Source organism: Aquarana catesbeiana, linkage group LG03 (assembly GCF_042186555.1).
Source record: "Aquarana catesbeiana isolate 2022-GZ linkage group LG03, ASM4218655v1, whole genome shotgun sequence".
NCBI lineage: Eukaryota > Metazoa > Chordata > Amphibia > Anura > Ranidae > Aquarana > Aquarana catesbeiana.
Window position 1 is genome coordinate 600,882,126 of NC_133326.1, and position 25,631 is coordinate 600,907,756.

The 25,631-nt window shown below is 41.0% G+C and overlaps 1 long non-coding RNA gene across 1 annotated transcript in view; it reads right to left on the bottom strand.

Annotated features, from left to right (window-relative positions):
- Positions 1-308: 308 nt before the first annotated feature.
- Positions 309-25,631, bottom strand: part of LOC141134660 (uncharacterized) — a 74,766-nt gene continuing 49,443 nt past the window's right edge. The window contains exon 4 of the long non-coding RNA XR_012243263.1: positions 309-953. This is a non-coding gene — a long non-coding RNA (uncharacterized lncRNA). The remainder of the gene's footprint in view (positions 954-25,631) is intronic.

Genomic DNA, 25,631 nt, shown 5'->3' on the forward strand with positions numbered 1-25,631 from the left:
TTGAACTGTTTCATCAGTTTTTCATGCGCTACACCTTGCTTTTCAATACTCTATTGGGATTATGTGATGATCTTTTTGTGCTACCTGCATTGATTATTTGATTTGTTCATTTTTGCGCTGATTGAACCATTTTCTTTACAACAGTAATTAGTGCATTATACCATGGAAGTACTGTAGGTATAATATAAGTTGTTTCCGAACATTTGATAGAACTTGAGTAGATAATTCAATTAGTTAGTGCGTACAAATACGTTGAACGCAAAAGAGAAATAAAAAAAATACTCCTAAATGTCTGTAGCTGTACCCCCCGTAGGGGTTGCTGAGTGTAGTAGTCCGTCTGTTACCCTGCCCAGCCAGGCACACACTTTTCAAGCATTCAGAGACATGAAACCAGTCCTTGCACTTGTTTTTTTTTTTTTGTATTTTATTGAGGGGAATCTAACTTGGATAGGGATAGGAAACTTATCAGATGCCCAGATAATTGACAGTCAAAATTGGGACCAGCTATATACACCCCCAGCACATCACTTGATTGCACTTCTCGGACCTGCTAGCACTGATTGGTAGGCCTGACACTGGCTCAGCCAGGCCTAAAGCAGATGTCCTTTGCAGGCAGGACCATGGGCCTCTATGGTGTAGCAAAGAATAGAAAGTCCCAGTGCTATCTGTCCATGTGGCTATTGCTCCCAGTACCACCTCTTCAGGCACTGCCAGCCCTCCTGGCTGCAGCTGCCCCTTTCCACTGCCCATGCCAACACAATCCTTCAGACTGGCTCTGCACCCATCCCAGACTGTTGCATCTCAGTCCTCTCAGGCGTGCCTCCCAGTCCTCCCAACTGTGTGAACATTCACCAGCTCACTTGGCTGCCTCTTTGGAACTCCTGGAGACTTGCCCAGCAGTTTTCTCCCCCTGTCCTCTCTTGCTCCTCCTGTGCCTCCAGGTCAGGACACCTCTGTGGGTTGTAAAAATGACAATAAAATAGCCACTCTCTCTGCTTTGTGCTTTTTACCTTCCTGGTCTTGAAGAGCGTCGGTGCTGTTTTTCATGCTGATATCCCAGAGTGACTTAAAAGAATAATGGGATACGCTACTGGCACTGTATGACAGGAGCTGTAAATGAAATAAGAAAGCTTCCAGCGACAAAAGTGACAACACTGTTTCAGAGTGGATATGCTAATCATCAATACACAAACTGAAAGGTATTATAATAACGCAAAAAGCACTTTCATATCAAACCACTGACAGTCATAAAAACAATTTGCAATGTTTTACCTATTTATTACCTTTATTGAGCTAAATAAAACATCAATCGGCTGTAGAAGAAGTACCTTTCATGTTATCACAGCAAATGTGTTCCTGTCATTTGAGAGATAGAAGGAAGCACAGTGCTATAATCCTTCATAAACTTTTGTTTCCCACCAAGAAAAGATGTCCAGAAGCAATGAGATGGAATTTTTTCCAAACAATTATGAACAAAGAACAGTAACCCTTAGCATCCAGAAACCATGCATTGGGTGCTGCTAGTAGGCTAAAATCTGATTGGTTTTAATTGGTATTGCCTTATACACATGCTTTTTTTTTGCCATTTCTACTGCGAGAAAGTGCAGTAAGCCAAATTTGATCTTCAGGACATTTTGAAGCATTTACTGGTCTGTATGTTATGGTATGGTGTATGGCAGTCTTTTTCAACCAGGGTGCCCATGCACCGTGGGGTGCTTTGAGGTTTCTTCAGGGGTGCCTTGGCAAAATGCCTACAAATTTATCAAAAATTGTATACAAGCCAGCAGATGGATCAAACCTGCCTTTGGGGTTTCATTATGCACCATTATGACTTCCTAGACACTGGCATCTTAACAACCAATGATGTCCTCAGTTGATATGGAGGATGTCTGTTGCCTCCACAGCATCCTTATTTGACCCTCCTCTGTCTCTCTTCATCAGCACTGGGATCACCCTAGCTGATTGATGGAGAGAAATTTAGGGAGAAGAGAAACATAGGAATACTTATTAGTCAGTGCCAGTATGCAAAAGTGTATTTGTTTTTTAAGAATAAATCACCTCTAACGTTGGATATCCTACATGTAGATGTTGCTGCATTATGTAAAACTATTAGAATAGTTTTTTACATTTTAGAATGGGGTGCCTTGACACTGTCTATAATTTTAACGGGTGCCTTAATTGAAAAAAGGTTGAGAAACACTGGTGTTTGGTATGTGGAAGTTACTATAACCGCTTGCCGACTGCATAACTTAGGTACATGGCGGCAGAGCTCTCCTAGTATGTGATCTGGCACATCCAGATAGGGGGCACGCGCCGCGGTTAGACACAGCACAAGCCGATTAGTGAGCGCTGGCCAATGGATGTCCGCTGGCACCCACTGATCAGCGAGGAGAGACACAGAATAAGGCAGAGCTCTGTTCTGCCAGCAGGGATGTGATGGATTTTCTTTCCCTGCAATGTAGGGAAAGAAAATTCATCAGATCCCTTAGTAAAAGCAGCACATACAGTACACAAAAACTCTGGTTAGGCACACATTTAACCCTCTGATCACCCTAGATATTTAACCCCTTCCCAGCCAGTGTCATTAGTACAGTGACAGTGCATATTTTTAGCACTGATCACTGTATTAGTGGCATTGGTTCCCACAAAGTGTCAAAAGTGTCAGTTAGCGTCAGACTGCTTGCCACAATATCGCAGTTCCGCTATAAGTTGCTGAATGCCGCCATTACAAGTAAATAAATAAATAGAAATTCCAGTATATATACCATAGTTTGTAGATGCTATAACTTTTGCACAAACCAACAAATATACGCTTATTGGGATTTTTTTTTACCAAAAATAAGTAGCAGAATATATTTTGGCCTAAATTTATGAAGACATTTTTATGGGGTATGTTTTATAGCAGAAGTAAAAAATATATATTTTTTTTTTAAATTGTCTGTCTTTTTTTTGTTTAGAGCACAAAAAAATAAAAAAAAACCAGATGTGATCAAATATCACCAAAAGAAATCTCCATGTGTGGGGATAATTTTTATTTGGCTACAGCGTTGCATGACGGCGCAATTTTCAGTTAAAGTAATGCAGTGCTGTATTGCAAAAAATGGCCTGGTCATGAAGGGGGGTAAATCTTACAGAAGTCAAGTGGAAAAGGGAAGGATGGTACTAAATACCAGGGGAAAGGGAGCACAGTTTGCTCATAAATAAATAAATAAATACATGGGCAAATATTATATGCTTTTATAATCATTTTTATTATAACATTACTAATAGCTAATGCATAAAGCTCAACTCCAGCCACAAATTTTAATTGTGGATGGTGTGGAAAAAAGTTAGAACCTTTGTCAGGTTATTATTGCCATTCGAATACCTGTTCTAGAGAGTTTCCCTCACTTCCTATGGAATCTTTCAAACGGGGACAAGGATAAAGACAAAAACATTTTTAGTAGTGTGAGGAAGTGTTAGAGCCTTTGGCAATATTTTAATTGCTGGCCTTACTTGTCTGTCTTTGTGAAGCCCATACCTTTCACTTCTTGTACCATGTCATAGAGTAAAATTTTCCACATTATGCCACGTACACACGATCGGACTTTACGGCATACTTGGTCCGGCGTACCGGATTTCGTCGGACAGTTCGATCGTGTGTGGGCTCCAGCGGACTTTGTTTTCTCAAAAGTTTGACGGACTTAGATTTGAAACATGTTTCAAATCTTTCCGACGGACTCTGATTTCTAGCGTACAAACCGTTCGTCTGTGTGCTAGTCCGATGGACCCAAACTGACGCATGCTCTGAAGCAAGTACAAGACGGAAGCGCTCGGTCTGGTAAAACTAGCCTTCGTATTGAAGCTAGCACATTCTTCTTCTGTGATCTTTTAATACAGCGCATTCTTTTTTTTCTTTATAATGCGAGAAGCAAGTTGTTTTGCTGCTTATATTCACACAGAGTTCTCACAAACTACTTTCTTCATGATTTATCCTCATGCCATGACTAATATGATATTTCTTAAAAGCCAGATCTCCAGAATTATAAAGTAGCAATTTTTTTTTTGGACTCATCTTTATTTTTTACAGATTTTAACAATATAGATTTTACAATGTGTGCTAAATTATAGAAAATGTTTTTTTTTTTTTTTTTTTTTTTTTGGATTTTGAGTTTCAAGTTACCACAATAACCTTAATAATTTTTATTGTTTTAATGAACCTTAATGAGGTTGGTGTCCCTTGTTAATTAGACATAGGGGGGTTATTTTAAAAAGGCAAAATCATTTTTCACTACAAGTCCAAATTGTACTTGGAATTGCCCTGAAAGAGCATTTGGAAGTGCATTCGCTGTGGATCCGAGGGGCACATGCAAGGAACCCCCCCAAAAAAAAAAATTCTCTTGCACATGATTGTATGATAAAATCAGCAGAGCTTCCCCTCATTTCAGAGCTTGCCCTCAGATTTACAGTAACTGCACTTCCAACAAGTGCACTTGCAGTGCAATTTATCAAGTGCACTTTGCAATAGCACTTTGCACTTGAATTGCAAAATGATTTAGCCTTTTGTAAATAACCCACATATAGTCTTTTTGACCTGTACCTGCCTACTCACAAACCAAATGTCCTTTCTGAATCAAAACACATAGTCAATAATGTAAGGTAACAAAAATATCCATTTATTTTGGTCAAAACAGAAATGAGGAAGGCAACACTGGAGACACTTTTGGAATGTGTGAAGCCTTTTGTCCCCCAGGACACACATCAAGTTAGAGGACAATAAAATTGGTATCTTGCGACTAGGGAGCACAGGGAGCACAGTCAGAAGTCAGACCAGACAGAAGCCAGACAATCACTTTCGACTCTTCCGTGGAGCCTTCCCTGCATACCTGTAGTTGTAATTTTTGCTTACGCAATCACGCACAATTTTCAGCTCATGACTTGCAAATATAATTATAAACCAATAGTAAAGGCTATCTTTTTGACCCCACTATTATTCTAGCTGCTCACCAATATTTGAAGTATATTTTTGGCCACTACTGTTTAGTGATATGTCTACATATTAATAATTGTGATGAAGTCATTTTTGGTGAAGCACTTCAAAAATTTTTAGGTTTACATCATTAATATTTACACAATCCCAAATTCACCAAAAAAGTATACCTGGCTGAACCAGGTGCATCCACTTCATCAAGGATGAAAGGGCCCAGTTCTTCTTGGGACTCATCAGCTGGGGTGGAGGGAAGGGTGGAGGTGGAGGGAAGCCTGGAGGGAAGGGTGGAGGGAAGGCTAGAGGGAAGGGTGGAGGGAAGGGTGGAGGGAAGGCTTGAAAGTGATTGCCTTGCTTCTGTCTGGTCATCCAGAAATCGCATTTTTTGGTAGTACCACAGCTTGGGGACATAAACCTGGTTTGCTGCTGCTCCCGATCTGCGCGACTCCTGGATCTTCTTATGTTCCCGCCTGCGCAAGATACCAATTTTATTGTCCACAAACTTAAGGTCTGCCTGGGGGACTCGAGTGTTCACAAATTCCAAAAGTGTGCCCAGTGTTGCCTTCCTTACATCTCTATTAAAATACAATGGGTGCTTGACCTCCCACAGGTTTCTTTTTTCTTGATACAAATCAAGAAAACGTGTCAAAAATTCTTCCTCCTTAAAAGGATTCATTTTTGCTGCAATTCAAGACACAAGATAAAAACTGTAATGTCAGTCCAAACTCCCAGTATTATATTTGGCTCAATCTAGGGTACACACACACACACATACACACACACACACACCAAACACATTCACCAAACACACACCCACGTTTAATCTTACCTTTGTTTCTGACGCTCGCTACTTCCGCTCGGACATACGTAGGCCAGTGTAATAGCTTTATATACATTGCGCATGTGTCATGCTACGCCTGCGTCGCCCGCCCCTGACGTTCTTTAGTACGATTTGTCCCCGCCCCTTCACTCTTCATTGCGCAGTGGCAGGATACAGAGAAAGATGGCGGAGAGATTATCTGCAAGTAGCGCGGAGGAAAGCGCGGAGCCACAACCATCCAGATCCAAGAGGAGATATAAAGGCCACCAGCATGGCCTTTGAAGAGATGGTGGAGATGGTGTCCATATTGAGAAGGGAGGACTACGATGGCAAAAAAGGACCGTACACCCGACCCAATATGTGGAAGGGCAAAATAATGTCCTCAGTTGTCACCGCTCTTGAGCAAAAATTTGGCACTAAACGGGTTAAAGAACAATTGAGGAAGCGGTGGTCTGACCTCAAAAGTAGGGAGCATGAACAATATTGGCGAATAAAGAAGCTGCTTAAAAAAGTAAGTACTTGTTGTGTGTTCCGAATGAGATACTTAACTTGCATGCTGATCCATATGCTTTTCGTTTATACAGCATCGTTCGTAAAGACCGTTCTTTTGAAAAAACATATGATACTAAGAAAATGATGGGTTTTTTTTCGCCAAATACCATGGTACAGGTTTTGGACATACATTTAGGTCTTGATAATTTGTTGTATTCCAAAAATGTGGTGATGTTGTGTAGATGTGTTTGAAAATATAATGCTTCTTCAATAATGATTCAGTGTAATGTAAGGACAGGACACAGCAGCTGTTTCCACATCTGGACTCACGAGCACTAGTGTACTATGTGACACCCGAGAAAATTTTGGGGGGTAATACACATAGGGGCTCCAGGGGATACTTGAGGTCTCTGCATCTGTGAAACTTGCATGAAAATGTGTATTTTTTGGCATTTTTGGGCATAGTGAATTTTAATCCTGTCTTCTAAATTTTTGGTGCCGAAAAATGACAATTGTCCACAACTTCTAACGAACGTTTCATATTCCTTTTTCAAGACTGAAATATCACTGTGTTTTAACTATACCTTTTGTTTAATTATCATAGGGGAGAAAAGACTCAGACAACAGTCCAAGGATCCCAGGACCCCCCCAAGTCACCAGCCTGAAGCTGACATTACCCCAAGCCCCAGCCCAAGACCACGCCCACCCGACGAGCTGGAGGAAGGAGAGGTGGAGTAAGTGTACGATATTTCCACCCCACCAAGTGAGTGACTGACACCCCAGCTTAAGTTCATCTATTTAGGCGTGCATATTTTACAATAATTTTTTATCCACAAATTTTAGGTGATGTTCTGGTTGTGGAAGGCCAAGCGGCGGAGCCATTTAGCACAGAGAGTGCACAAAGACTCATTGGCCAGATAATGGTGTGGAATGGCCAAATTGATAGAATGTGTGACCAAATTGACAGCATGAGAAATCGGCTGGACAGCATGCAACAGGAAATGAAGAACATGATTGATGTTTTGGGCAGAATCTAATAACTTTTTGCCTAAAAACATCAATCATGTTCTTCATTTCATTGTCAAGTTTTATTTTTCTAAAATGTTTTAACTTGCTAAATACTATAATGTAAAAATTTTGCAGATGCACACGGTGTGTCATCATGCGCTATCTTCCATCAGGGGATATCAATGTACTTGTTTTGTGTTTGCAACCCCTTCATCAGAATAATGTTAGTTTGTGAGAGGAACAAAGGGATTGCACACACAAAACACGTCCATTGCTCCCCCTTGATGGGAGACACGTGTTGACTTGAACCTTTTTTCACGAGAAATTGTGAGCATCTGCAATTTTTTTATTTTACATGGGTGACATCACCAGCACCGTTATTAATAGACATGTGCATTCGTTTTCGTCCGAAAGTATTTTCGTCCGAATTTCAGGTATTTTCGTTATCGGTTTAAGAAACGATAACAAAAGTGCAGAATCCGAAAAACGAAAGATCCGACATTAACAAATGCTTTATTTTCATTTTCGTTGCTACAACAGTTCGATATAGATAGGAGATTCGACATGATGATGACAATAACAATCTGTGTCCATCAAACCTGTGGTCGAATGTGCCTAACCTTAACTCTAATAGTCCAAGATTATTCTACATAGAGAGAAAAGATTCGACGTAGGGGAGAAAAGATTCGACGTAGGGGAGAAAAGATAAATAAAAATAATGATGATGATGAATGTTATTGGCTGATTGTAACCAAAGAGGAAGAGCAGTAAAATAGCTAGAACTAAGTACACACGTACTTTGGCTTATGGTGTCTGTTGAAAGTTCTAAGAAGATTCGACGGAGCAGGTAAACTATACAACGTTGTACAGTTTAGTTGCTCTGCCGAATCTTCTTTGAACATTCGACAGACACCATAAGCCTTCAATGACAGATTCGACCTTAATTTGGATTTTCGGACTAATGCAATTTTTAACGAAAAACGAAATAAATAAAAACGAATTGCGGGAGTAACTAAATAAATTTATTTTTCAGACGAAAACGAAATTCTGAAACAAAATATTTCAGTGTGCACGTCTAGTTATTAACATGTTGAACTTTGTAAGTTCCGGTTATTTTTTGTTCTTATGGTTTTTAAAACTCTGTTGTCAAGCCAAATTTTGTAAACAATGTATATTTTCTGCAAATATGCCTAAACTAAAAAAATTCCAAAAAATATTGTTAACAAAAAAAAAACAAGTTCAAACAAAATGCACCTTTCAATGTGCACACAGTAAAATGTTTTTACTACTACAATGTGTATGGCTTATTATTTATCAATAACAGTTTGTTATTTTTTTGTGTGGTTACAGTGACAAAGGGCCTTATTAACTAAAGGGAAATGCACTTGCCACTACAAGTGCACTAGGAGACAGACCAAACTAAATGCAAACAAGAATCAAAACAAGAGATTGTTGCCAAATTTTTTATTTTTTTTTCAAAAAATCTTACAGATCTTGTTGCATTGCAATGGCCCCCCCACCATTAAAATAATTGACATATCTGTCACGCACTTCATGGGTGGTTTGGGGGGCCAAGCTAATACGGCCACTTTTCAGGCCTGTGAGTGGTTCATCAACACCAAGTCCGGCCTCAGGCCCAACAGAAGTTATATATGTCAAAGAATGACGTCTCAAGAAATTATGCAGAAGGCAGCAAGCAAAGATCACATAATTGACTTTGTATTCTGCTAGATTTATTGCGGAGAGGAACAAACGGAACTGGCTGGCCAGAATCCCAAAGGCATTCTCCACAACTCTTCTTGCTCTGGCCAGCCGGTAATTAAATACCCTCCTCTCAGGGGTGAGTATCCTTTGGGGGAACGGCCTCATCAAGTGCACGCCGAGAGCAAACGCTTCATCAGCGATGGAAACTTAGGGGAGTCCACATTCTGGTCATCAGGTGGCAATCCCAGGCCACCAGTCTGGAGACGCTGGCACAGCTCGGTCTGTGCAAAGACTCCTCCGTCCTCCACGAACATAAATTCCAATTGTGCCGAGACCACCGCCATCAAAACTACACTATGAAACCCCTTAAAGTTGTAGAAATAAGACCCCGAATGGGGTGGTGGCACAATGCGGACATGCTTCCCATCGATCGCCCCGACACAGTTGGGAAAGTCCCAATGGTCAGCAAACTGGGAGGCCACAGTCTGCCATTCCTGTGTGTTTGAAGGAAACTGTGGAGTCAAACAAGAAAAAAAAAAATATAAGTACTTTTAAACATAACTTGGATATCAGATTACACAAAAACATTCTTGAACAACAGCAGTTGAACATTATTAATATGTGTTATTTTTAGAAAAAAAAAAAAAAATAAGGCCCAATTATAAGATTACTCACCCCCTCTGATGGACCATTGATCAATTTGTGTGTGGGGGGAGGGGTACTAATTGGGGCCAAGAACACACCTGACAGTTGCAAACATTTGAGGGGGTGGGGGAGGGGTACTAATTGGGGCCAAGAACACACCTGACAGTTGCAAACATTTGAGGGGGTGGGTGAGGGTAAAACAGTACAATGGAGCTGACAATATACATTGTTCAAAGGACTATAGGCTAGAGGTATAAATGGACCCAGGATTGCATGGTGGGGAGGTTATTGAAGGGAAATATGCATGTAGGCCCAAAAATTATTAAGGTAAAACAAAGGCATGCATGAAGATAAAGGGGACATTCCCAGCATATTCAAAGCATGGTAAATAGGTAACGAGGACATTTAGACAATACATTAGCAAACATTAAATACATATCATGTAATGTTAAAGGATAAAACTTACCTTCATATAGTCCTTCTGCAGGACCTGAATAATAGCAGAACAGGTCTCTGGGATAATGATCCCCAGAGCCTGGGGGGAGATGCCTGTCGAGAACTTCAAGTCCTGAAGACTTCTCCCAGTCGCCAAGTAACGTAAAGTGGCAACTAGCCTCTGCTCCGCAGTGATGGCTTGCCTCATGCAGGTATCCTGCCTGCTGATATAGGGGGTCAGCATAGCCAGCACACGTTCAAAAACGGGGTCCGTCATCCTGAGAAAATTCCTGAAATCCTCAGGATTATTCTCACGGATCTCACGGAGCAAAGGCATGTGCGAGAACTGGTCACGCTGGCACAACCAATTCTTCATCCATGAACTCCTCCTCGCCCTGTTCATGGACTGGACTCGGGTCAAAGTATTAACCCCAACACCAAGTCCCCACGCAGCACAAACTCAAGAACGAGTACGTCCACGCAACATGGCTTCAAAATGGTCAGCTGGTCAAACAAACAAATTTAGAACAAACGCACTGAAGAACAGCAAGGCCTATGAAGAGCAACCTAAAAATCAGGAACGAGCGGACCAGAACGGCCTGCTAGGCAGGTTACGAACTGACCAACAAGCACTGAAAAGCAGATACAAACCTCACAAGCACAAACTGGACCGCAGAAAACGATCGAAATAAGCTGAAGTGTGAAAAGCGCGAATCGTCTCTAACCAAACTTCTACTAACACGAGATAAACACGAGATTAGCAGAAGGAGCCCAAAGGGTGGCGTAGTGGGGCATGAACTTCCTTTTTCTAGTCCCGTTGTACGTGCTGTACGTCACCACGTTCAAAACCATCGGACTTTTAGAGTGATCGTGTGTGTCCAGGTCCGTCCGTTTTAAAGTTCGGCGCACCTAGCGTACAAAGTCCATCGAAAAGATCGCCGGACCAAATATGCCGTAAAGTCCGATCGTGTGTACGCGGCATTAGAGTCACAAACAGAAATATAAATCTGCAATAATCAAAGAAAGAAAAGGTCAACAGGAAAAAAATCTCAGGTTAGTGTATGCAAAAAGTATTCACTTCCAACAAAAAATTCAACAGTGCGTCTAATGTCCCTTTGACAACCTTGTCAAACACACAGCGGAGAACAATACCATCCTAGAATTCAGATGAGCAAAACGAACATAAATTGTACAACATAAACAAGCATAGTGCTAGATATCAGCCTGGCTAATTCCATCAACACTCCAGGACAATCAAATAAAAAGGCAACACAGCCATCAGACCCTAACTACTGGGACTTCATTGATGTCCTTTACTGACTAAATTCTAGCTGCTGCGTAGTGAGTTTGCCCAGTGTGTGTATTGCAGGTACCTATATATGTATATTTAACTACATTCATTGCACAATAAAGTGGACCTGAATTTATAAAGTGAAGATCTACTATGTTAGAGGGAACATCCAGAAATAATCATTGTGACTAAGCCATACACAAATTACTTTAACCCTTTGTCTGACATGCCTGCTAAGAAATACCAATGTACTTCTTGGCATGTGACTATGCCTGGGCACTCCCATGCCTACAGCCTCACAACCCGAATATCTGCAGTGTGAGATCAAAGAATTTGTTGCCTCTGATTGTTAGTCTCACAAGACTTGGAGTAAGATTTGGTAATTTCACTACTGCTCTGCTCACTGTTTTCCTTGTTGGAGGTTCTTAAATGAGTAGGGAAAGTCCTGCCTCTACCAAGATGGTTGCCTTCACACTGAGAGAAGGTTCAGAACAATGCTTGGGATAAAGGATAACTAGTGTCGGACCCTAGGGCTGTCACATTGATAAAAATTCTAATGGTTAGTACAGGTTGTCTGGTTACTAGGAAGGCAGATTCTACAGCCCAGATTATTCCCATGGGTTCTTTGGTTTGTAGCGCAAAATAGAAGATTTAAGATTAAAGTGCCATTGATTATTAGTCCAGAAACAATTTTATTGCAGTATAGGGTCAAATATGGTTGCCACCTCATCCCTTTAAACCCGAACACATATTAATTACACAGGTTCTGTGGCTGATTAAAGTGGTAATTAAACTCACTTTGTGCCTTATGTGCATTTAATTAGCCTCGGAACCTGTGTAATTCAAAGGTGTTCAGGTTTAAAGGGATGAGGTGGCAACTCTAGGGTCAAATCAAAGATCAAAGAGAAGACACTAACACATTTTTGGTGTCCATATATGCCCCTTTCAGGTCTTAAATGGAAACTGTGTCTAAGGACTGAAACGGAGAGTGAACTATGTTCATTTTTAACCAATGTAATTACAGACACAGGTCTTGTCAGCAGCTGGTTTAGCAGAAACTTTATTTGGGCTCATTTACTTAAGCATCCATGGTGGATCGTTTTTAAGAGGGCGCCTAGGAAGCCCGTCCCCATTGAGTTGACAGGGGGTATAATTCTTACTGAATGGTGAAGCATAGTACAGCAGCCACAGCAAGTATTCAACTCTGTCCAGCTGCCTTTGTAGCTTAAGGATGGCCAGTTGGGATATGGTGAAAACTGGGCTCAACTGCCTGTTTTTACAACTCTCCAACCACAAGAGAATATGCTGGTGTAGTGTTTCAGTCTTAAAAGTGCAGAACAAAGCATGGTAAGTTACTAATCAATAATGGGGAAAGAACATCTGCAGAGAAACCACAGGTAATACTGATGACCAGGACAACCTTAAAGTGGAGTTTCACCCAAAAGTGGAACTTCCACTCATCGGATTCCTCCCCCCTCCAGTGTCACAGTTGACACCTTTCAGGGGGGAGGGGGGTGCAGATACCTGTATATTACAGGTATCTGTACCCACTTCCGGCATAGATAGTCGCTGAATCTGCGGTTATTTACGCCACTTCCTGTCCCCCCCCCGCTGTCTGCTGGGAAACACACGGGTCCCAGAGACAGCAGGGACCATCCGTATTGCGCTGCGCGACTCGCCCATGCGCAGTAGGGAACCAGGAAGTGAAGCCGCAAGGCTTCACTTCCTGATTCCCTTACCGAAGATGGAGGTGGCAGCACCGGAGGACTGAGAGACGGTTCGGCCTCGGGTGCCGACATCGCGGGCGCCCTGGACAGGTAAGTGTCCATGTTTTAAAAGTCAGTAGCTGCAGTATTTGTAGTTGCTGACTTTTAAAAAAAAACTCCGCTTTAACAGCATCATGGGCCCCTGGGCAAAGTAATGCACTGGGGCCCCTACCAGCGAGATGGTGACCTGAGGGGCTTGTAGCAAACAGTAGATGTGGCTAAATTGTGCTACATATTGGGCACAGATTTTTAGTCTGATTAAAAACTTTAGTCAGATTTTTTTACAATTTTTTTTTACATTTTTTAAATTTATTAATTTTAATTTAATAATTTTATACATTTTCACAATGCTTTTGGGGGGGGGGTCTTTGGTGAGATATCAGGGGTCTAAACAGACCCCTGAAGTCTGAAGTCTCACTTTTGAGATAGAGAAAGGGACTGCGCAAACACAATCCCCAGTTCCTTTCTGCAGCCTCAACTGCACTGCAGATGAATGAACAGGAGACAAAGGCTCCTGTACATTCATAAACTGAAGCATAGTAAACACAGCTTACCATCCTGAGGATTCCCTGCTACTGCAGGCGGGAGAGGAGAGCAGAGAAGCCAGAAACACTGGGGGGAGGGGGCACACATGGGGCCCCAGCAGCAAGGGAAATATAGTAGTGATCATTGTAGTTAGTAGGGGATATAACTGGAAATGATCTTTTGTGGCTTACTCTGCAGCTGGCTTTTAGCTGCTGCAGGGGCAACCACAAAAGTTTGGTTCCAGTTATTTCCCCCCACTCGCACACTGATCACCCACTCTCCCATGCTCCCATGCCCCTAGGGGGAGGGACGGCAGATGGCCCTGCTGATGACTAGTAGTCCTCTGCCAGCTATTTTCAGGCTTAGTGTTCAGTTTCTCTTTAAGCAATGCTGTGAATGAAATAAAAAAACTGGAACTGGGAGCCTGATGGTATGTTGCTTCATCATTTGATAGTCTGGGACAAATAATAGTATGCTGTTAAGAGGAACAAATTTCATAACTGAATTAAAAAAAAATGTACCAGACTATTTCCATATCTTTAAAGTGGAGTTCCACCCACTTTTACAACTCTTCAGCATGCCTCACTAAACTGTGCACTGTAAACAAATTGGATATTTTTTTATTTTTTTTCTCAGCACCTACTGTATATCTGCTGTATTCATTTTTCACTTCCTCCTCCCTGGCCGTGGCCCATCGCATCATTACCTGTTTGCAATGCCTTCTGGGAAGGGGCGGCAACTTCCTCTGAAACTGCCGTTGCTATGGAAACCTGACCTGAAACCTATTAAACTGCTTGTGCTGCACTGAGCATGTGTGAGATCTGCAAGGATGAGATCCAGGAAGAAATACAGTCTGGCTTCAGATGCCCACACTTAAGATGGCCACGGCCTGCTGTAAGTTTATAAAATAACAAACTACTGCTATAAACTAACAAAACAGACCTTAGTTTACAGACTAACTTTATTAGAATACATTAAGCTTGTGTATTATAGGGGTATTTTTATTTAAAAAGTATAATTTTGGCCGGAACACCACTTTAAGCTGATAGCATGGGAATATGTTAATCCAGGAAAAATATACAATTTCTATTGTTGGGGTCAGAAGGAATAGGGTAACTGCTGCCCAGGGGGAGTTCTTCTGTCATAAAATAAACCTTTGCTCTGGTGAATGGATCACGTGGAAATTCAGTAAACATATCTTCTTAGGGTTAAGGATTTCAGTGAAGTAAATGCCACCGGCAAAGTGACAGGAAAGCCGTTAAATTATTAATCAGAGTGTCCCATCCTGGGAGCTGTGAAACCATTTCAGAACACAATCAAGCAGCTCTATGCTGACAGCTCTGTACTGATCTGTGACAGAACGTACTTTGTGAAACAATCCTACTTTCACTAAACAACCTTCTGCCCCCAAATGTTATTAATAGAAGCGACACTGTGCAAATGATTTTTCTATGTTTATCTGAAGCAGATATGAAGACATAGTTGCTATGGTGCCAGAATCAAGTTACGTATAAATGATACTTTTCTGTGCTGGCATTAAAGAAAAGCCAAGCTAAATCACATAAAAAATAGAATGGGGTGATAAAGCCTTCTGTCATATGCTGATATTTGAATCATCTGTTGATAGATAAACATTGCTTAAAGGCACACTAAGCCTCTAGAATACCTTTTACAATGATAGACTGTACAATTTTAATGTTGTTTTCTAGTAAAGTTAGGTCCGGAGTAAAAAGCAGAGACACACACGTAAGCACTACATGACTCAGTTAATTAAAGTAAATATGGAGTCGGGAGTAGATACTTGACTGGTGGGTCAGATAGAAACAAGGAGAGTTTCAGGGGAAGTGTTGTGTTACACTATGTGATTTATTATCATTTCATCTGTGTTGCACTATTTGGCTTATTATTACTTAGTGTCTTTAAGCTGTGTTCTCTTGTCTAAGCTGAAGTCTCTCTCCCACTGTACTTCTATATATCACCTTCCCTTCCTTCTCTCTGGTATAATTGCTCAATATTCCACCATGCTGTAATCATCTTTCCATGTGGCTAACAACATCCTCACTTTTCTACCTATGAGTATCCTTCATTAAACGGAACATTCAAAAGGCTTCATCATTTGTCTCCTCAACATGTGAGTTTATTCATCGAGTTAAACTGTCTAAATTGATGCAAGAGATAAATAGATCACTAGGTCATGTAAGCCCTATATGTCGCTGGAGATAAAGCTTATGGCCTTGTAGTTGAGTCAGAACAGGAAAGCAACAGGAAGGCCCCTGGAGAGATTTCAGCTGGATCATAGATGCCATCAGGAAATCTTCCCACCCTCTCTCCCCTTTTATTTTTATTCAATAGTTATTGTCCTTCTGGTGTGGATTGTTTCAGGATGATATGTATCGTCATAGCAGCTGGTAGGGTTCATGGTCCTTGAAGGTGGTCGGTACAGTAAAATGTAAATTGGTGGGGACCTGTCCTAGGTATGGCACCCTTATTTTGTATGGTTCAGGGGCAGTGAACATGACAGTATCTGCAATTACTGGTGCAATTGTCTCTAAGTCAGTTTGTGCGGCTGGAGCCTTACTTTACGGGACCTGGACCTTACAGGTTTACAGAGGTACTCAGCTAAGTATACGCCTATAAGGACCCCGGGACTCTATTCATATTGTATTGAATGTTATTCTGTTATTTACTCAATATATTTTGTTAATAAAGAGCTGCTATGGCCATTAATCTCCAATTAGTGTCTTGTGTGGGTTATTCGGGTATTAATATGTGGTAGAGTGATGGTTAGGCATCATGGGAGGAAAGTGTATCCTTAACACTCTAGTAATGTTGCTGAAAAGTGACAACATTTCAAGGGATACCGGTTTCGGGTTTTAAGGTTCCATGCACATGGGTGCATTCACTCATGCAACGTTAATATGCTGCATATTTCTGGTGCCCATGATGTCCTGGAGCTTCACAGAGCTCCCCGTAGATATGAATGGGCGAAGTGCATAATAGCAGTGCATAACTGTGTAAAGCCTCCTTCACCCATTCATGTCTTTGGTGGCTGTACACAGCTCCAGGACTTCACCTACACCAGAAAGGTATTTACACTGCACAGGCAAATGCACCCATGTGCATGAAAGCTAAGCCAGCATTTTCTAACCTGCTGTAATGGGTACAAGCCCAGTAGTGTCTGTGTTAAATCAATTGACAAAACATTTGTAGAGCTTTTTAATACATTGTAGATTGAGCCAAGAGTTCTTTTCTGTAGGGATAAGAAGCTCAACGTGCACCGGATTTGGTCCTCCACTTACATGGCCATGTCTGACAGATATGGGAGGTCTGGCTCTCATCAAAACCCTCTCATCCAAACGTTGTCCACTCTTTTCTACCCTTAATTCCTTACTTCACCTCCCACTGCCTTCACCCACCAACTTGCTTACTGCCCAGGAGATTGTCAATCAATACACCTTACTAACTGATCCATGACTTCTGGTCCTCTCTGCCAATCTCTTCACTGGCTTCCCCTACCCCATTGTATAAAATTAAAAATACCGTATTTATTGGCGTATAACACGCACCCCAAGTTTAGGAGGGAATTTTAAGGAAAAAAACTTTTAGGAGGGAAGTTTAAGGGAAAAAAACTTACATTTAAATGCCCATCAATGCAGCCTTGTTAGTGTCCATTTGCAGCCTTCCCCAGTGTCTTTGCAGCCCTGTGTCATTATTGCAGCCTGTGTCATTGCAGCCTTTCCAGTGTCTTTGCACCTTGTGTCATTATTGCAGCCTTCTCAGTGTTTTTGCAGTCTGTGTTATTATTGCAGCCTCCCTGTGTCATTGCAGCCTTGTGTCTTTTCAGCCTTGAGTCTTTTCAGCCTTGTGTCTTTTGAAATTGGTGCCGATCAGAGGAGAGGAACGAGCGGCGCCGAGATGCACAAAGCTCCCATGCTCACTTCCAGGACTTCTCCAGAGCCTCTCCCATCCTCTGGAACTCCCTTCCCCAGTATATTTGGTCAGCCCCTACCCTGTCTGCATTTAAGCGATCCTTGAAACTCACTTATTCAGTGATAATCATTCACATAAGTGCTGAACGGCATCAGAACTACACAGATCATCATCTGTCACTTTCAGTTGTCACAACATTTGATAGTCTTCATTCATCTCTACAATGAATGGAGCTGTCATTCACATGCGGCACAACACACTGGTATTGCAGCTGAAATAGAGACTACAAAAACACAATTTGTTTCCTGTTAATGTAGAACCACCTTTCACTGCAATTACAGCTTCAAGACTTTTTGGGTATGTCTCTACCAGCTTTGCACATCTCAAGAGAGACATTTTTTCCCATTCTTCTTTGCAAAATAGCTCAAGCTCTGTCAGATTGGATGGAGGGTGTCTGTGAACAGCAATTTTCAAGTCTAGCCACAGATTCTCAATTGGATTTAGGTCTAGACTTTGACTGGACCATTGTAATACATGAATATGCTTTGATCTAAACAATTCCATTGTAGGTCTGGCTGTATGTTTAGGGTTGTTGTCCTGCTGGAAGGTGAACCTCCGCCCCAGTCTCAAGTCTTTTGCAGACTCTAACGGGTTTTCTTCTAAGATTGCCCAGTATTTGGCTCCATCCGTCTTCCCATCAACTCTGACCAGCTTCCCTGTCCCTGCTGAAGAAAAGCATCCCCATAACATGATGCTGCCAACATCATGTTTTACGGTGGGGATGGTGTGTTCAGGGTGATGTGCAGTGTTAAAACACAGCATTTTGCTTTTAGGCCAAAAAGTTCAACTTTGGTCATCTGACCAGAGCACCTTCTTCCACATGTTTGCCGTGTCTCTCACATGGCTTCTTGCAAACTGCAAACGGGACTTCTTATGGCTTTCTTTCAACAATGGCTTTCTTCATGCCACTCTTCCATAAAGGCTAGATTTGTGGAGTGCACGACTAATAGTTGTCCTGTGGACAGATTCTCCCACCTGAGCTGTGGATCCCTGTGGATGGTTGTTTCTCTGATTAATGCTCTCTTTGCGCGGCCTGTCAGTTTAGGTGTGCGTCCACGTCTTGGTAGGTTTGCAGTTATGCCATACTCTTTCCATTTTCAGATGATAGATTGAACAGTGCTCCGTGAGATGTACAAAGCTTGGGATATTTTTGTTATAACCCAAACCTGCTTTAAACTTCTCCACAACTTTATCTCTGACCTGTCTGGTGTGTTCCTTGGCCTTCATGATGCTGTTTGTTCACTAAGGTTCTCTAACAAACCTCTGAGGGCTTCACAGAACAGCTGTATTTACTGTATACTGAGATGAAATTACACACAGGTGGACTCTATTTACTAATTAGGTGACTTCTGAAGGCAATTAATTCCACTAGATTTTAGTTAGGGGTATCAGAGTAAAGGGGGCTGAATACTAATGCACGCCACACTTTTCAGATATTTATTTGTAAAAAATTCTGAAAACCCTTTATCATTTTCCTTCCACTTTACAGTTGCATGCCACTTTGTGTTCGTCTATCACATAAAATCCCAATAAAATACATTTACATTTTTGGTTGTAACATGACAAAATGTGGAAAATTTCAAGGGGAATAAATACTTTTTCAAGGCACTGTATAGGCTTAATCAGCTTTAGGGTCCAGAAAACAGCTACGAATGGCTCTCTGTTAGTGGACACAAGATCATCAGCATAAAATATTTTTAATCTTGGTGAAAGGAACACTATTACATCTGTTATGGTCTTGCCTATGATTGAAGCTCCTACACCCTACCACTATTTTAATACTTTTTTCCTCTCTAAAAGTCAAAACCTCTAAAAAGTCACAAAGAAACAATGGATTCCTGATTATTGGAAAAAGATCTCCCTTTGCCTGATCTTACTGGTTAAGATGCATTAATGTATTTTCTGAAATGAAAGAATCAATTCACAAATAAGCCAAGAGCACATTCATCATTATGTTTCCACATGGTCTCTCTGACTTGATTTCCAATGCTTGGAGGAGTATACAAATTACTTACAGCTGAACGCTAGCCAAACAGCTACGCATTCTGTTCATATATAGAAAAACAGAATTTTGAACGATGGTAGCCTGATAGACAGCCGCCCATAGAGCAAAATGAATAGGCACAGATGTAAAAAAACTGATATCCATCCTGTTCAGCTCTGATTCAGCAGGGGATACACTCATGCATCCCATGCTGCGCGGAGCAAAGCAGCTCCATTTAAAGCGGTAGTAACCCGCTGGGTGACTCTTTTTTCTAAGCAGCTCCATTTAAATCGGTAGTAACCCGCTGGGTGACTTTTTTTCTTGAAAACAAAGCCTTCCAGCAATGCGTTGTCACTGCTGGAGGCAGCTTCCATCTTCACCCATCTTCCTTCCGGGTCCGCGAACTCCGGCTGTGTGACTGGCCGGAGCAGCAATGACGTCACTACCGCGCATGTGCGGGGGGCCACCATTTACGGCATAGGACTCTGAAGGGACGACCACCCGGGTTATGGTCATCTGCTGCATATACAGTAAATATCTCCTAAATTAAGCATGTTTAGGAGATGTTTACAGTACCTATAGGTAAGCCTTATTGTAGGCTTACCTGTAGGTACAAGTGAGAGATTGGAGTTTACAACCACTTTAAGGACAAATCTGATTCTTTTAGGAAAATATGGTTTTACTGGATCCAATGTAAAGTTTTCTATTATTTTCCACTGAATATACTTCAGCCATTCAGTGTAGTGCTACCAGCACAACGTAACCCACCAATTAGTTCTCTATGGCACTAAAAATAGATTGAATGTTTTTTGGTCTTGGGGTTCTTTCTTGTTACTCCTTGCAAGGAGTGGGGTATTGTGTGTGCTGGGGGCACATTGGGGTTGATTTACTAAAACTGGAGAGTGCAAAATCTGGTGCAGCTCTGCATAGAATCCAATCACCTTCCAGGTTTTTTTTTGTCAAAGCTTAATTGAACAAGCTAAAGTTAGAAGATGATTGGTTATCATGCACAGCTGCAGCAGATTTTGCACTCTCCAGTTTTAGTAAATCAACCCCAATGAGTCTGCCTCCATTCCAGGGCCCCTTACTCCATTTTCCTTCCATACCCATTCTCATCTTCCCTCCTTCCCTCTCCTCTCTTAGGCTCGATTCACACCTATGCATGTTGCTTTTGAGCGTTTTTGGAGGTTTTTTTTTCATGCTTGGCACGTTTTTGAGCAGCGTTTTTGTAGCGTTTTTGCCGCGTTTTTGCCGCGATTTGCGTTTTGCGTTTTTTTTTTTTTTTTTTTTTCATTTTTTTTACAGTCTTAAAAAAAAATTACAAAAAAAAAAAAAACGGCAAAAACGCACCAAAAACGCACCAAAAACGCTGCAAAAACGCTGCAAAAACGGTGCACTTGCGTTTTTGATGCTTGTCCATTGAAATCCATTACATGCAAAACGCTGCTTTTTGCATGAAAAAAAGTCCCCGACCCTTTCCAAAAACGCAGAGATACAAAAAAGCATTGATGTGAACATGTTCCATAGGAACCCATGTTAAAAAATTCCCATGCATTTCTGCAAAATGCAAAATGCATCAAAAAACGCGCTAGTGTGAATGGAGCCTAAGGCTGGATTCACACCTATGCATTTTTAGTGCTTTTTGCATTTTGCAGGTTTGCACTACAGAACGTGTTCCATAGGAAACCATGTTAAATGAACTGTAGTGCAAATCTGCAAAATGCAAAAAGCACTAAAACTGCATAGGTGTGAATCCAGCCTAACTCCACTTCTCTCTTAACTGCTCCTTCTTACATCCCTAATCATATTCTTCCTTCTTTGTTACATTCTTTTCCAATAAAAAAAAAAAAAAACTGCAATGGACATATACAAGGATACACTCTTAATTTTTTCCACATATAACCTTGACAACTAAGTTTGAGATGAAACTCCTCCAACCACCTTATTTGAGTGGATGGTGATGTTTCATTAAGCCTGCTAGTCAGCTTTCTCTGATCCTCTGCTCCCATGCCAGCCAGCACTTTCCACTACTCCCCTTCGCTCCAGCGGTGAACTATCTCTCAACTTCCCCATGTCCAATGTAGGACTCTGCATTTAACTTTATGACATTAGAGGACCTGCAATCGGCAGAGCATGGGGAAAAAGAGGCCATTCGTATGCCCTGTACACACGGTCGGACATTGATCGGACATTCCAACAACAAAATCCTAGGATTTTTTCCAACGGATGTTGGCTCAAACTTGTCTTGCATACACACAGTCACACAAAGTTGTCGGAAAATCCGATCGTTCTAAACGCGGTGACGTAAAACATGTACGTCGGGACTATAAACGGGGCAGTAGCCAATAGCTTTTGTCTCTTAATTTATTCTGAGCATGCGTGGCACTTTGTGCGTCGGATTTGTGTACACACGATCGGAATTTCCGACAACGGATTTTTTTTGTAGGAATTTCCGACAACAAGGTCCTATCACACATTTTCCATCGGAAAATCCGACCGTGTGTACAGGGCATTAGAGTTAGCCTGTTGGAATAGAGGATTCAGTACGTAAAACTGCTTTTAAGGCCTCCTAGAACAAAACAAGCATTTAACATTTGTAGTGCAGGGTCAGCCTCACTGCAAGGTAGCATTTTTTTTGCTTTCCCTGGAGTTCAGCTTTAATGTGTAACCAGTAAATTCTACAAAAAGAAAATGTTTCTGCTACAGGTATGAGTATGAAAGAATTTGATTGGTTGCTATAATTCCTGAACTTCCCTCTCAATGTGCCCCCATAGAGAGTTGTAAATCACTGGTCTCCAACAAAAGAGTAAATGGTATACTAACACTATGGAACGTTATTCTTCCTGCTGGTAAAATAGTAGTAATATAAGTTATTTTTGTTAACAGAGGTGCAGAACTATGAAATTGAAGTGCTTGCATAAGCTGAAAGTTACTGAAAAGACCACAATACTGTCCAACTAACACAAATTTGATTGCTAAACATCGAAAATATAGAAGGAGTATAATTATAAATCAATTACCACAGCAGTCTTTGAAGGGAACACAGCGTTCTACCATTCAGAATCAGTTGACTTGCATTTCATCATTTCATCATTTCTGCTCAGTATATAACGGTTACAGTGGTGATAATCTCAGCCTTTCAACTAAACGACATGTATGCATAGGTCATTCTGACTGTCAGTTAAATTATTTCAGCTACCTTAACTCATTTGCATGCTTTTAAGGTCTGTCATTCGAAGCGTTCACTCTATGCAGCCATTTTGAGTTCAGGCAACGCATTCAACATAGATTCTCATCAAGTGAAGCGATTGTTGATTAAATCATAAGGACACTCAGCCCGTCTGCCTAGTCTTAAATGGTAACACAATAAATAAGGCAAACAGGTCTGGAGCATCTGCTGTCATTGGTACATGAATAATCACTTGGCATATTATCCCATTTAGAGTTTATTTGAATTGCGCCTATTGTCCGTGGATTGGAATACTGAAGGGTCATCCATAGCCATAAACGATTTAAGACACAGTGAATAAAGCTTTCTTTGTCCTCTAGGGAAGATTACTGCATTACATATGTAGCATATATGAGCTAGACTGTCACATAATGCTTTTGTTTAAGAATGCTGTATTTGGTGAAAAATAACAGGCAAGACTGTGCAAGTCAGCCCTCTGTGACCACATCAATGTACTTTATACAGTGAAGGCTTCATTGTGAAGAATTATACAGAGCAAAGTTTATCATTATGCAGACACCAAGCTCCAGAATGTGTTGCCTGTGCTTTAATTTAATGACTTAATTTCAGTGGCTGTCAGTTTGCATTTTGCTTCCATATATTGCTCACAAAGCACCCAATAATTTATTGGAAATTTCTGTGCAAGGCAGAAACACACATAATAAATCAGACACTTCACAAAAGAGTAGTGTTTGCGAGCAATACATGTAATACAAAATCCCCTGTAGAGCTGAAGGTAGAAAGAATGATTCATGGCAATGGAATTGGGGTCTTTCTGGTTGGGTCCAGACTAGACCTAAAATTCACGTGACAGCAGCATTTGTGAGACCTCATATCACAACTGTTCATATTTTAAGTGCAGCTACACCAGGGGCCAACTGGAGCCATTGTTTGTGGAAGTATCAATTATTACATCTCAAATGTATAATCTAAATCCATGCGGAAGGCAATTTTACAGACAGAAGTGGACAAATTAAAGTATGACTAAAGACAAAAGTTATTTTTTCAGTTTTGGATAGGGTAGAGAGGAATTAGAACACCTGAGAAGTTTGTATTGGTGTGTCCCCATTAGGGGGATTCAACCTCTCTATTTGTTCTGCTTGCTGTTGTGATTGAGAATGAAGGTGAAAAAAAACCTACATTTGGGTTGTCCCCAGAAAAGGAATAAATACTAGTTCTGTTCACCCTGAGGAGAACCAGGAATTCCCTCACTTTGCAGGGGTTTCCTCTCACTTTCTGTTTTGGCCTGATTTTGGGAAACAACACCAATGGGAGACAGATGGCAAAAAGTTCACCTGACAGGGGTTATAAGTTATTACCCTCTGTTAATCTATCAAAAATGCAACTTTATGCATTTTTAAAGGTGCTTTCACACTTATGAATGCACCATGCAGCTGTTTTTATCCACCTATATGTAGCTATAAAGATTATTCATTTTACTGGATTCTGGAGTTGCCGGCTACCTTTTCTTCTGAATACTTATGAATGCACCATGCCTATGATTGCCAGATAGAACCCCATTGGGGGTTAATACAGGGATCACATTCGGTTTTCTGCCCTGCACAGCTTCATGTGTCATCTATCTGCTTGACAGACAATGACTCATATTTACAGATTTACTGCCGGACGAGCAGACCAAAAGTAGAAAAGTAACATTAGAAATGGCAAAGCTTAACCCAAAAATAAGGCCATATCATGTGTTGAAGCTTTTGGGTTCAACACTTGGAACCATTTCATTCTGCACAGTGCTAGTAGCATTTGGCACTCATCAGTGTTGATGAGAACAGTTCAGTATATTAAGGATTAAAGAGATCTTCTTGTTAGATAAAATAGGTTGCAATACAAGGCCCCTGTAGAAGTAGAAGAAAAATGCTTATCTTTCAGGGTGCAGGGCTCCATATCTCTGTTGCAGAAATATGACCGTTGATGGTAACTGACACAAGCAGTAACTCACCACATGATGTGGTTTCATCTGCCGGCCCCTACATCAAAACTGTGTCCTGAAATGATGTAGATGTTGGCAACTGCACAACAGTGTGCAGCAGGTGACACGAGTTCAAAACTCCCTAAAGTGTCAGATACCAACAGAGCAAAGACTGGAGTCACTACCTGCCGGACAGATAAGTATTCTTCTTATACATTAAGATGCACTGAAGCACAGGTATGTGGACTTGTACATAGAGTGCTAAATGAATTGCATCGCTACACACCCCATAGAGTGTCATGCTTCTTTAGCTTTTAGGACCTGCAAACCTCATCGGGTGCGGAGAACCCAAGCACAAGATTTTCAGCGCCAAAAACGTATACAACGTCACTTGTTTGACTATGCAGTGCATGAATTACAAAGCTGAAAATATTACAACCATTAAAAAAGTGTATACAGTATGTATATAAGTGGGATATTTAGTTGTTTTTCTGTATTTCTGTTTAATGCAGTGTTCAGTATCTACTGAATGAATATTCAATGAATAAGAAAGCAAACAGTTCTGAAGGGCTAGAAAATATATTCATACTATGTATTCTATAGAGGGCCATCTTAATATTTCCAGCTATAACAGCAAAAGGGTATCTTTTATAAAAAGACAGGGCAAATATGAATAATGCTAATACTGCATTTTAGTTACAATGCTGCCTTTTAGCTACAAGATAATGCTTACCTTATCCAGAGAAATGAAAGGGCAGTGTTAAAAGCGAAAGTTGTATCGCCAGAATGATAACTATGCAGAACAATGTGAAAATTGTTTGAGATAAAACTCAACCAAAACTATTTAGTGTG